This window comes from Enhydra lutris, unplaced genomic scaffold (genome assembly GCF_002288905.1).
Source record: "Enhydra lutris kenyoni isolate GAN:26980312 unplaced genomic scaffold, ASM228890v2 scaffoldscaffold18, whole genome shotgun sequence".
NCBI lineage: Eukaryota > Metazoa > Chordata > Mammalia > Carnivora > Mustelidae > Enhydra > Enhydra lutris.
Window position 1 is genome coordinate 15320972 of NW_019154102.1, and position 13849 is coordinate 15334820.

At 39.2% G+C, this 13849-nt stretch overlaps 1 protein-coding gene across 5 annotated transcripts in view; it reads right to left on the bottom strand.

Annotated features, from left to right (window-relative positions):
- The window catches only part of LOC111147949 (VPS54, GARP complex subunit), a 103858-nt gene extending 91411 nt beyond the window's left edge, over positions 1-12447 (bottom strand). For all 5 annotated transcript variants that reach the window (XR_002640658.1, XM_022504227.1, XM_022504226.1 and 2 more), the window contains exon 1: positions 12146-12447. The gene's annotated coding sequence lies outside the window, so the exon portion shown is untranslated. The remainder of the gene's footprint in view (positions 1-12145) is intronic.
- Between the last annotated feature and the right edge of the window lie 1402 nt (positions 12448-13849).

Consider the following 13849-nt stretch of genomic DNA (forward strand, 5'->3'; position numbering starts at 1 on the left):
AAAGCCAAGCATGCTGGGGTGGAAGAAAAGAGGGGAGAGGATAAAATCACCCCAGGGGAGAACCACCAAGTTAAAATAAAGATGATCATCTGTAAAATGAACATATGGACTGATTAAAGGTGCTAGTATCAATTCTTAAAATAAGTATTAATACAGGTTCATTTCCTTTTTTCCTTAGATAAAAGAATAATCCAGGGCGCCTGGGTGCCTCAGTTGTTAAGTGTCTGCCTTGGGCTCAGGTCATGATCCCAGGGTCCTGAGATCCAGCCCCGCATCGCATCAGGCTCCCTGCTCGGCGGGAAGCCTGCTTCTCCCTCTCCCTCTCCCACTCCCCCTGCTTGTATTCCCTCTCTCGCTATCTCTCTTTCTGTGAAATAAATAAATAAAATCTTTTAAAAAAGAAAGAAAGGAAGGAAGGAAGAAAGAAAGAAGAAAGAAAGAAAGAAAGAAACAAACAAACAAACAAACAAACAAGAATAATCCTTAAACTGGGTGGAAACTTACAAAAGAACTTTGGACTTTATCCACAAGACTGGTAAGTCATTATAGACTTTACTCCATCACTCTAGGAGATTATCAGCTTGGAGGGCCAAGGACAGAACCTAAGAGGACTTGAACATTTCTGAAGAAAGAAATGAAAAAAAGATATAGGGTTACCTGGGTGTCTCAGTCAGTTAAGCACCTGACCCTCGATTTTGGCTTAGGTCATGATGTCAGGGTCAGGTTCTACTTCTCTCCTTCCCCCTCTGCCCCAACACCACCATAACTACCACCACTGTGCGCACGAGCCCTGCACGTTTTCTTTCTCTCTCAAATAAAAAATAAATCCTTAAAAAGGAGGGGCAGAGTGCCTGGATGATGCCATTAGGCGTCTGACTGTAGATTTTGGCTGGGGTCATGGTCTCAGGGTTGTGGGGTCAAGCCCCATGTTGGGATCCGTGCACAGAATCTGCTTAAGATCCTCTCTCTCCCTTTCCTCTACCCTTGCCCCTGCTCATGCTCCCTCTCTAAAATAAATAAATGTGATCTTTAAAAAAGAAAGATCAATATAAAGAAAAGCTTGTGCTAAAGAAGGAACATCTAAGAAGGTGAGAGAAATATCAATTCAGAAATCACAAATAAAATGGGAAAAAAACCCATCACTTAGATTTGGCAGTTAGGCAGTGACCAGATGTCACTGAGCACTGACATCAGAAACAATGTCAAGTCCAACAGTGGAGTTGGATGCCAGATTGTAAAAGTTGCAGTGGAGCCCACAATTATCTTTGACAAAGCAGAAAAAAATGTCCAATGGAAAAAAAGGCAGTCTTTTTAATAAAGTGTTGGAAAAAGTGGACAGCAACATGTAGAAGAATGAAACTGAACCACCTTCTTATACCATACACAAAAATAAATTCAAAATGAAAGACCTCAATGTGAGATAAGAATCCATCAAAATCCTATAGGAGAACACAGGCAGCAACCTCTCTGACCTCAGCCACAGCAACTTCTTCCTAGACCCATCTTTAAAGGCAGGGAAACAAAAGCAAAAATGAACCATTGGGACTTGATCAAGATAAAAAGCTTATGCAGAGCAAAGGAAACAGTCAACAAAACTAAAAGTCAACCTACTGAATGGAAGAAGATATTTGCAAATGACATATCAGATAAAGTGCTAGTATCCAAAATCTATAAAGAACTTATCAAACTCAACACCCCAAAAATAAAGTTAAGAAATGAGTTAAGAAATGGGCAGAAGACATAAACAGACATTTCTTCAAAGAATACATACAAATGACTAACAAACACATGAAAAAATGCTCAATATCACTTGGCACCAAGGAAATACAAATCAAAACCACAATGAGACACCACCTCACACCAGTCAGATTGGCTAAAATTAACCCTCAGGAAAAAACAGATGTTGGCAATGATGCAGAGAAAGGGGAACCCTCTTACACTGTTGGTGGGAATGCAAACTGGTACAGCCACTCTGGAAAACAGTACAGAGGTTCTTCAAAAAGTTAAAAACATAACTATCCTATGACCTAGCAATTGCACTACTAGGTATTTATCCAAAGGATAAAAAAAATAGTGATTTGAAGGAGCACATGCACCCCAATGTTTATAGCAGCAATGTCCACAATAATCAAAACATGGGAAGAGCCCAAGCGTCCATCAACAAATGAATGGATAAAGAAGATGTGGTACATATATACAACGGAATATTACTCAGCCATCAAAAAGAATGAAATCTTGCCATGTGTAACATGGACAGAACTAGAGGGCATTACGCTAAGCAAAATAAGTCAGTCAGAGAAAGACAAATAAATATGATTTCACTCACATGTGGAATTTAAGAAAAAAACAAATGAACAAATGGGAAGGGAAGGGAAGATAAAGACAGAGAGGGAGGCAAACCATAAGACATTCTTTAATATAGGGACAAACTGAGGGTTGCTGGAGGGGAGGTGGGTGGGGGGTATGGGGTAATTGGGTGATGGGCATTAAGGAGGGCACTTGATGTAATGAGCACTTGGTGTTACAAGCAACTGACGAATTACTAAATTGTACTCCTGAAAATAATATTACACTATATGTGAACTAACTTGAATCTAAATAAAATCTTGAAAGAGAAAAAAAAGAAGTTGGAGTGGAATAGGTAGGGAAATTAAAAAAACAATGGCTATACTTTCAATTATAGGATTACAAAACAGAATATACACTAAAATCCCATTTGATATAAAACCTTTATATCACTCTCTCTGTATACACATAATGTATAAAAAGGTATACAAGAAAACATTAATTATCTGCTTAGTGACATAACAAACCTTTCCTGACCACCATATCTAAGCACATTCTCTCCCCTTCCCTCCCTCCATCCAACACACACACACACCCTGATTCTCTATGACTAGCACTTTAGTTTGTGATCTTTATAGTACTTGCTCAAATTTTAACTGATTATTTACCTGTTAATTTTCTGTCTCCCCCACTATACTGAAAATACTTGTTACTTATTTCATTCACCTTCCTATACCACCATTAGCAGAGTCTAAGCAATTGGTAAAACACATGACAGTTCAATAAATGAATGAACAAGGGAACTAATATCATGGATAAAGAGGTAATAAGAATAAGCCACTAACAATGTCTTATGTAAGTTCATGCATTTAAATAATCTAAAAATACACAAAGTCAAAAATACATTATCTTGTTTGTATAACATTACCTTTCTAAAATGTTATTCTAGACTCTCTACATTCTTATAACACAGTATATATAATATACTTAAGAAACCTGGCCATAAAGTGAGTTAGACAGCTATTATTTATTAGTTGTGTGACTTTGACAACTTTCTTATCTTCCTATTTCCTCATTTGTAAATGGGACAACAGTATTTTTCTCATAGGAATGTTGTAAAACTTAAATGAAATGTAACTTACATAACCTATATATAAACTAGTGGCACAATACTTAGCACACAGGAAACATTCAATAAAAAACTGCAACTATCACTATTTATTATTATAAATATCTTAAGTATTAACATTTGGACATTTAAACTTTAGGTTCCTGAGCCTCCTCTATCAGTGTCCTCTGCTTGAGTGCCCTTAGTTTTTGGAGAGAGGAGGCAGCAAATTTATACAGCCAGATATAATTTACTATCAGAAAAGCTGCCGAAGAATAGAACAGTGGTCCTCAAAGCCATGCTAGTAAAAGGAGAGAAAAAAGAATACTGGAAAATGATGTTGAAACTAGAAAACATGTGGCCTGGAACAGAAGCAAGTTTAATGACAATACTACGCGAGAGAGGAAGGAGGAGGGAGAGAAGGCAAAGAGGCTAGACGTAATGATTTAGAAAACACATAGATAAAGGTAAAAGTTGAATCCATGGGAGTAAAGTGGATGAGATAAAAATTACAATCTCTGAGTTGGAGGGAACTTTAAAAGATAATCTGGCTCCACTCTCTACCTAATTTATGAACCCTTTCTACAAGGGCTTTTTGCCTCATTTGAAAACTTTTAACAATGGAGAACTGACTACTTCAAATGCAGATTATTACTATAAAACAACTATAATTGCTTTAGGAAAATAATTCTTTCCTGTAGTGTACAGAATCCTGCCTCCCTTAATTTTCCATTGCTATTATTAGTCCAATTACATTATAGGAATAAAAGAAAATACTTCTAGTCATAGGAAGATAATATTACAAAGAAAAGGTGTGAAAAAGAAATAGAGAGAGGGCTAATGAGAGCTCAGAGAAAGAGGAAGGGCAAATACACTTACAAGGATAGGAAAAAGAAATCAGAAATACCATCCTAATAGAAGCAAGGGAGAAGTGTCCAGGAGGAAAGTGTGAACAGCAGTGTCAACATGATGCAGTAGTCAAGTAACCTCGACTATCTTCAGTAAGGATATTGAATTAGAACGTATTAGGACAGTGGTTGGGGCAGAAGCCATACTCCAAGATGTTAAGTATTAAGTAAGTGATGAAGTAATAAAGGCAACAAGATCAACATCTCTTTGGTGGTGAAAGAAAAGTGACTAAGAGTTGAGAAAGAATTTTTTTAGGCCATGGGAGACCGGAGCACATCTGTAGGCAAACAGCAAGAAACCAATTGAAGGGTGAGATTAAAGTGGAACAAAAAGGGGCACCTGGGTGGCTCAGTTGTTAAGCGTCTGCCATCGGCTCAGGTCATGATGCCAGGGTCCTGGGATGGAGCCCAACATTGAGCCCCACATGGAGCCCCACCCCAGCTCAGCAGGAAGCCTGCTTCTCCCTTTCCTGCTTCTCCTGCTTGTGTTCCCTCTCTCGCTGTGCTTCTCTCTGTCAAATACATAAATAAAATCTTTAAAAAAAAAAAAAAAAAGGAACAAGAAAAGGTACTGGAGAGAGAAGATGGAAGGGGAAAGAAGAGTTAGATATACATGGGGATTGGCAGTATGGTGGTGAAGGCAGAGAGAGAACAATCACACCTGGGGACTTTTATGCCCCACCTTGAGAAAGACAGGACTTTGTCAGGCAACAGTGAGAAAATGAGCAAGCAATACAGAAAATTTGCACTCCATCCTACTTCTCTAATTCTCTTCCAGGGAGCAAAGGGACAGAGAGGAGAAGGGGGCAGGGAGTGGAATCAGCTGGGACTTGGGTACACTCCCACCCAATGTGGGAAACATGTTATCAGTGAAAAAAGGAAGGATGGCAAGGGAGAGGGAAGACAAAGAAAGAAAGAGAGAGGGAGAGAGAAAGGATTACATTTCACTAATATCTGACTAAACACTACGGTTCTTAATTGCTTACTTTCATTCAGATTATTCTGTTGGCCTAACAGTCTAGAAAAACATGTCTGTATGAATCAGTGAATGGATGAATCAATGATCCTCATTATGAGGATGAAGAACAGATTCAAGAGTAATTTGGTTTCAGACCATTTAGCTAATAAATTGTGAAGATGGGATTTGCACTCAGATCTTCTGATTCTAAATCCCATGCCTGTGTCTCTATATTATACTGCCTCTCTAAAACACCAAAATCTAAATTATTTCACTATACTGCCTCTCATCCATTTCAGGCACCCAGTACTTTCTTCTCTTCTGTCTTCTTTTTCTCCTTATTAATTACTGATCCTATAACAATTATTTACACTAACAAATATTTCTGTTCATCTTATATTAAAAATAAATATAGCAATAATTATCATCTGACTGTGGTAAGATTTTTTTAAGACTTGACTTCTTTTAAAGTTTTTTTAAATGTATTTAACTAATCTCTATACTTCCTGTCTCCCTCTGTCTGTACCCCTGTTCGTGCATGTTCTTGTTCTCTCTCTCTCAAATAAATAAATAAAACTGTCATTTTGTTCTTAGGAATATATTAATATATAATTTCTTCTAACATTTTTAAGGTAGGGTAGGTTATACAAATTTTATTTTAAATTTACTTTTTGTTAAGCATTTTAATATGTCTGATGGTTTACATATTTAAGACATATACAATACCAGTAACTTTGAATGAATGATTATAGATTTATTTGCTAATCAATTACTTCAACAGTCTCCCCTGCATGTTCAATTCTCTCCTCCCTCATCCAACTTCAATCTATCTTTGCTTTGTTCCTAGCTGCAGAACATCAGAGAAAATTTATGTAGAACATCAGATTATAAATGTATAAATTCTAATCTGAAATAAGGCCCTACTCAGCAGTCTTTTCACTGATTTATCCTGCTCTTTCCCAATCCTCACAGTATTTATAACAAACCTTCATTACTCTTCTCACGTCCCCAAGTTTACCTTCATCAATCCCATGCTCAAAAAGTAATTGTCTTTTTACTACATACCAAAGGAAAAAAAAGTCCTTATATAGATTCTACCCTCCATACCCACACATACCAAATCCTCACAACTCTTAACCTCTGGGGTATAATACTGTTGGGTACTCTTGTCTAGAGTTAATCCCCCAACCAGTTGTTCTTGATCTCACCTCTTCCTACTTCATCTGAGACCCTGTTGTATTAATTATTCCCTGGCCTCCCTCATCTTCAGTATCATTAACCCACCAAAAAAAAAAAAAAAGGTTCAGGTGCTAAATTAAAAAAGTTCTTTCCCTAAACTCTATCTCCTCAGGCTACTTCTTGCCTCCCCTTCACTGGCAAGCCTCTGCTGTGAGAATCTCCTACCAAAAGTACTTCTTTGGTCCTAACCTCACTCAACTTTAAAATCATCTTTCTTAAAATTCAAATTTGATCAGGTCACTCTCCTTAAGTATTCTTCAATCATGGTGTATATATCAAGTCTATCAAGTCCAAAAACTCCACAACCTAGGCCCAATCTACCCTCAGTTTAGCCAAACTGAAACAACAACATCAACAACAACAACAGAACAAGAACTTTCTTGACATAATACATGACTTCAAAATTTTACTTTATTCACTCCACAAAATGTCATAAAATATGATGCATACAATATACATACACAAATACACAACTTCAAGTCAAAAAGCCAACTATTTGAATACAAAATTCCCCAAATCAACAACACTTTTTGCCATGAAAATTCCCCCAAATCCCATTTTTTTAAGTTCACCATATTTAAAAACAAAAAAAACAAAAAACAAATACCAAAAAAACTACCAATATCATTACATGACTTACTTTTTTTTTTTTTTAAAGATTTTTTTTATTTGACAGATCACAAGAAGGCAGAGAGGCAGGCAGAAAGAAAGGGAAATAGACTCCCTGCTGAGCAGAGGGGTGGGGGGGATGCAGGACTCTATCCCAGGACCATGGGATCATGACCTGAGCGGAAGGCAGAGGCTTTAACCCACTGAGACACCTAGGCGCCCTTACATGACTTATTCTTAATATTGTCTCTGACTATTCTAACCTCATGCTACCCTGTAAAAATACTGGCTCGCTCAAGTTCTATTACCTCAAGTCTTAATTTTGTATGATTGTGAAGTTGACCAGTTAACAAAATTCTAAGAGATTACATTCTTCCCCACTTACTTCATGTGTTTTAGTTAATTCAACTCTAAACACTAGAGCACAACTATGGACCACTGGACATGTAGAAAAATCAAAGCCTTTCTTTTTTTGCAAAAAGATGTTGGAAAATAACAGAAAAAGAAACAAATCTAGAAAGAGGTTAAGATTTTACAAATAGTGAGTAGGCTTTAAAACTCTATTTATTCAGTTAAATCCTCACATCTAAAGAGCAATTACTAGTGGTAGAATACCCTGTAATTATAAAATAAGACATGAATAGAGGAATTGAAGACAGAGGAATTATTCCCATCAAGGAAATTAATCCAGATAACCATAGCTTACTCTTGAAAAGACTAAAACTTTTTATACAAATAAGTCACTGCTGAAAATTTTAATTCCGAAATTATATATTTTCATAACTTTTCAAATAGCATATTTTGAAAACAGGTAACCCTTTCCTGATGACTTAATTTCACCCTTATAATCAGTTATTATACTGTGCTACAACAGTGATACTTTCAGGCGCTACTGAAGGAAATCAATTTGCTCCTAGAGTAAAGAATTTGGAATTTTTGGAAATTTTGGTGATCATACTAGTTCTTTTACTATTTTGTTATCAATATATTTTAGAATTTCTCTCTTCTCCCTAGAGATACTACAAGCATTCACTGTTCTCTGCCTCGCTGTCTATATTTCCGACTTTGGTACCCTCTATATCCCATTCTAATTTGATTCTTCTGAAACAAGTAACTTTTATTGAGGTATAACTGACATTTAACATTATATTAGTTTTAGGTGTAGTAACTAATTCTTGTACTTGACATAGCATCTAAACACGCATAACCCTCATCTAATTCTCACAATCACTATATAATCACTATATAAGAATTATCACTATTCCTATTTCATAGATGAGAAAATCAAGGCTCAGAAAGATTGAGTAATTTATCTAAGATAATAAAGCAGGTAAATAGCAAAAGTGATCCCAACTGTCAATCTTATCTTCTTCCATCACCAAGTTAAGCTTGTTAAGAACAAATTAAATGAAAATAAGTAAATAATAATTTTAAAAAACAAATTGAATGAGTCAAAAGTGGGGCCCACAAGAATGAGGAAAAAAAAGATGTGATTCATATATGACCTCTGAATCTTTTTGGACATTCACAATATACATTACTAAGTAATTAATTAAAAGAGCTTACTTTTCTCCTTTTTTGGTAGTTGAAACTACCAGGAAAAAAAAAAAAATCACGTCTACATAAAGAAAATACAATTTTATCTATTTCAAATTCAAAAAACTACGTACCAGTAACTAACAATTCAAAATATAATAACAGTTCAAATCTGCAGTAAAACAAAGTTTTTGTATTTTCAGGAAAAAGAATTTTTTCTTCAGATTAGGAGATACCTATCTGTGTTGTGTCATAATTAGATTGCCTTCTACTTTTCCCTTAACTGCCTCCCACTGCAAAAAGAGAGTTGCTAGAGGACCTAAAGGGTTAATCTAACATACTAAACAGCACCCAGTGAGACTTATTTTCCCACCTGGTGGGAGTTAAGAACAATAGGTCAGACACTCACTGGAATAATGCAAACTACAGGTTTAAAACAATACCAATGACATTTGGGTGGATAATTCTTTGTTGTATAGGGTGGGTGGGATGACATAGGATGCATGCTGTGCATTGTAAGTTTAGCAACATTCCTGGCTAATGGCACCCCAACTTCAGTTGTGACAACGAAAAAGCATTTCTAGACACTGCCAGATATCCCTTGGAGGGCAAATTCACCCCTGATGAGAACCATGAGTTTAGATATGAGGGCCATGGATCTTTGAAAGAGGAGGCCAAAAACCAGCCTTGTTAATCTTAATGCTTTCAAATTAAAAATTCATATTTTGAAAACGAAATTAAGAATAAAATGGTAACAGTACAAGAATATACCTAAATAATATACAGTATATACCATCCTCCTTTAAATTAAAGCATTTTTAGAGAATTTTCTAAGATGTATTTCATCTATGTGGATACATTAGTCTCCCCACAACCCTCCATCCTGAAATGGGGAAAAACGTCCAGTTCTTTCCCAACTCTGCTAGAAAAATGTCAGTCACATGCACACATAAGAGAACTTAACAATTCTAATTAGAAATCCCCATTTCTTGCCTTACATGGTCACAATGTAGTTCCTGAGCCACAATCCTAGAGATTCAAGCTTCTACTCCAGAATTCTTCATATGGTTCCTGCCACCTTTTTGTGAATCAAGCAGGAAGTACGCTAATGACCTTTAAGGTCTTCTCTAATCCTGATATCCTAATATTCCAGGGCAAAGATACTCAAACTTTTACTTGACTCCCAGCTAATGAGAATACCTCTTGAGATCACTGAAATCATTCACACTAACTTTCTTTCTCCACACTTTAATCTATGCTGAAATATAACCAAATAGAATGTCAGTTGTTTAGAACATGGATTATTAACACCAGTGATCATCTGCTTATTCTCTGACTCAAAATATTTTAAACATGTAAGCTGATTTTAAAAGAAACACTTCAAAAAACTATGAGCTGATACCATTTACATGCATGAATCACAATAGAAAAATATTAAGATGGAAAGATTAGTGGTTGCCCCGGTCGATGGTGGGTGGGGAGAGTGGGGGAGTACTATCAAGGAGCAGGTTTCTTTTTGGGGTGATGAAAATGTTCTAAAATTAGACTATGACGGTTTTACAACTCTGTATATATATTATAAATCATTTAATTTTACAGGTTTTTTTTAAAGATTTTATTTATTTATTTGACAGAGATAGACACAGCAAGAGAGGGAACACAAGCAGAGATAGTGGGAGAGGGAGAAGCAGGCTCCCCATGAGCAGGCAGCCCCAGGCTTGATCCCAGGACTCTGAAATCATGACCTCAGGGGAAGATAGACTGTTAACGACTGGGCCAAGCCACCCAGGCACCCCTAATTTTACACTTTAAATGAGTGTGCTTTACTCAAAGTTGTTTGTAAAAAAAAGTAGGAAAAGGGAATTTTAAGCAACTTTCATTGGTAGGAAAAGGAATGTGATTAAGAACAAATTTTGCAAAGTTTGCCATTTCATGAGTTATATAAGATTTGATTTTAATTCTGACATAAAAACTTAGTACCTATCCAGAAATAAATTTTAACTTTTCCAGAAAACATACAAAAATTTAATCATCTTTTTCTAGCAAACTTTCAATAATTTAAAAACAAAGAAAAACATTTCAGAAAGCCAAATGCTAGAACAGCAATGCCTCTACAAGACTAAAATATATCAGTAAAATCAAGAAAACATGAAAAGTCTTTATAATTCTGTGATTCATTCTTCACAAAGAAAACCATTACAATATTTTTCATTTCTTTTAAAAATGATCCTGTAATGCCTGTCCTGGTAGTGTAATAATTTTTAAATTAACAGGGCATAATTTTAAAATAGCCAAATCACAATAAAACTGCAAACATCTAATACCCCAAGCCACAACTATCAATCACCCAAAATTTGCATATATTGGTCATTTTTACCAAAACCTTTCATGAGCAATGATGACCACTATGAACCATCAAGTAATACCTATTTCTAGGAAATCAGACTCTGACTGCAAGACTAATATAGACAAATCCCATCATTCCATCTGTTCCACCAAAACTGCTTAGGAATCAAGGCTCTTCAAAGTACTTTTCCAATTAAACTCTCCAGATTTATAAAAGTCAACCTGAATGTCCACCAAAATCTGCAGTTTAAGTTACCACAATAATGCATTTCTCGGCATACTATATCGTGGTATCATTTGCCTTGTCAGCATTTACTATTAAGATTGCCCTGGGGTTTGCCAATTAAAAACAAAAAACAAAACAGTCCAAACAATTTAATTCCTCGAAAGTAAGGGGAGCCTGACTCAATAAAAGCCAAAAAATAAAGCCGGTTAAAAGCGAAATTAAAACAAAACTTGCAATGCCGGGTTAGTCAGTCAAAATTCTAAAACACCACCCTGAACTCTACACACGGACAGACCAAGTGGTTAGTTATAATGGGTAGCCAAAAGTTCCCTTGTCAACGACGGGAGAGCAGGGGAGGCCTGCTTTTGTACCAATGCACAGATGGAAAGAAACAGAACTGAAGAAAATTAATTACCGAACAAATTATTGCGAGCTAAATCGTCAAACTGAAAAACATCGAGTTTTTATGGGGGGGGGGGGAGTAGCCTTCCTTTTTTTCCTTAGCAAGAAAAACTATTTTTTTACATTTAAATTATTCCAGTAGGCTCAAAAGGGGGTTAAGGGCCCGGCTGGGGGGGGGGGGGGGGGGGGGCAAAGTTGGGGGGCGGCATCCAAGGAGGGTAATGGAAGTTCCAAAGCCCGGATCCCAAAAAGGGGCGAGACGGGGGACAGCGGCGTTTTCGGCCGCAGACTGGAAGTGAGGAGAACAGCTGCGGGCCCTGATCCCAGAGCGGGACCGACAAGGAAGAGGAGGCGGCGGACAAGGGAATGGAAGCTTCAGCGCCCGTCAGTTGTGACCGAAACTCTGTCCGCTTCGGGCCGGGGAGGAGACACAGGGGGTGGGGTCTCGAGCCCTCTCTCCACCGGAGGTCGGGACGAGGGTGGGCCGCGAAGCGCTGGGGGCCGGTTGGGGCCGCCCCGACACCTACCTGCGGGTCCCGGGCAGCCGCCCCAGAGCGAGGCCTAGTGCATCGCCGCCGCCTCCAGCCCTCCAAGTCGCGCCGAGGCTGCTCCGCGGCCGCCGCCGCCCGGAGCCCCGCCGGGCCCGAGCCCGGCTTTCCGCCCCCGCCCCCGCCCAGCGCTGGCTGGCCGGTCGGCCGGGGAAGCACAGGGCCGCCCTCCCGAGCCCAGCTCTGCTCGCGGGTGAGAGGCGGCAGCGGCGGCTCCCTCACGTCTCTCCCGGGTGTCCTGTCAGCCAGCAGTTTCCCCCGGGTCCGCAGCGCCGCCTCCGCCGCTGCTGCCACCGCCTCTCCCACATCCCCGGCCTCCAGAGGAGCCGCCGCCGCGCCGCGCCGCGACCACTACCCCTAGCGCTTCTGCTCCCTACTCCACTGCTTTCCCTCACCCAGCCGGCGCGGCCCAGCCCGGCCCGGCTAGGTCCGGGAAACAGCGCCGGAGGCCGCCGCGAGGCCGCCGCGAGGCCCCCGCAGCCCCCAGCCCACAATCCACCGCGCGCCTCCGCTGGGGCGGGAGAGCCGCGGCCCGGGCCAGGGGGGAGCGCTCGCCACCTCGTAAGAGGGGCCACGGCGCGGACGCCACGGGCCAAGCCGGCGTTCCCCGGGAGCGGGAAATACCCCCGCGCGACTCCTCTGCGCCTCCTCTGATAGTCCTATACGCAAAGACCGAAACCCACGCTGAACTCTACTTTTCCCCACGACCCTTCCCCCACCCGAGTTCTCAAGAGCACCCAGAGGCCGCCTTCCGCCTGCCCTGGGACTGGCCCGCGATTTCTCAGCGGGGCCTTCGCCCACCCTCAGACCAACCGACACCAAACGTCCCTGAACCCACCCGGGACCTATTAAAGTAGATACTTCCACAACATTCCACCTCTCCTCTCGCCCCCTCAAAGTGAATACTGTTCAGAGTTTCCCAAATAAATGTCCTTTAAAAGGTTAAAGGTCATCCCCTAACCAACAAGCCACTGGACTTTGAAAATAGTGTATTGTCTCTCTGTTGATACCTTCCCCCACCGAGTCGTTCTCCTAAATTTTCCCCTAGTTCCAGGCCTTTCTACCATCTATCACACTATTCTGGCACGTAAACCGGTTATTGCTGCTCTTGGACTGAGATACTTAAAGTGTTTGTGTATTAATACCTTCTCACTGTGTTAACAATAATACAATTCAGCCTGGTGTTTGAGGGCTTGCAATTTTAATTCAATAAAAGAGCAATCTGCAAAAAAAAAAAAAAAGTCTTAGAATATTTTTAAAAAGAGAAAAAAGGGCTCTCAATCATTTGTGCTTATGTCTTAGTTTTAAGAGGATTTCTCTCAATTTTGAAACTATTCCTTGCCTGAAAATATCCACCAAAGTTTCAGGCATTTATAAACCCGTCTGTTTAAACAAATCAAAAGTGAAAATGTAGCTCTTACAGTAGGGGATTTAAAAAAAAAAAAAAGTTGATGCACGTTTCATTTCCAAGAAGTCGCTTCAAAAACTACAAACACAACTTTGTGAAATATTTTACCCACTAAAGAGCTAAAGTTGGGGAAGAGAAGACAAAAGAGATAGATTCAACAAAAATGGTTGAAAGGAAATTCGTACCTTATGTTTTTCTAAATTCAATCCATTCTCTACAATTTTATAAGGAGAGGAAGAATATCAACCCCCAATATGAAATAAATTTAACTACAA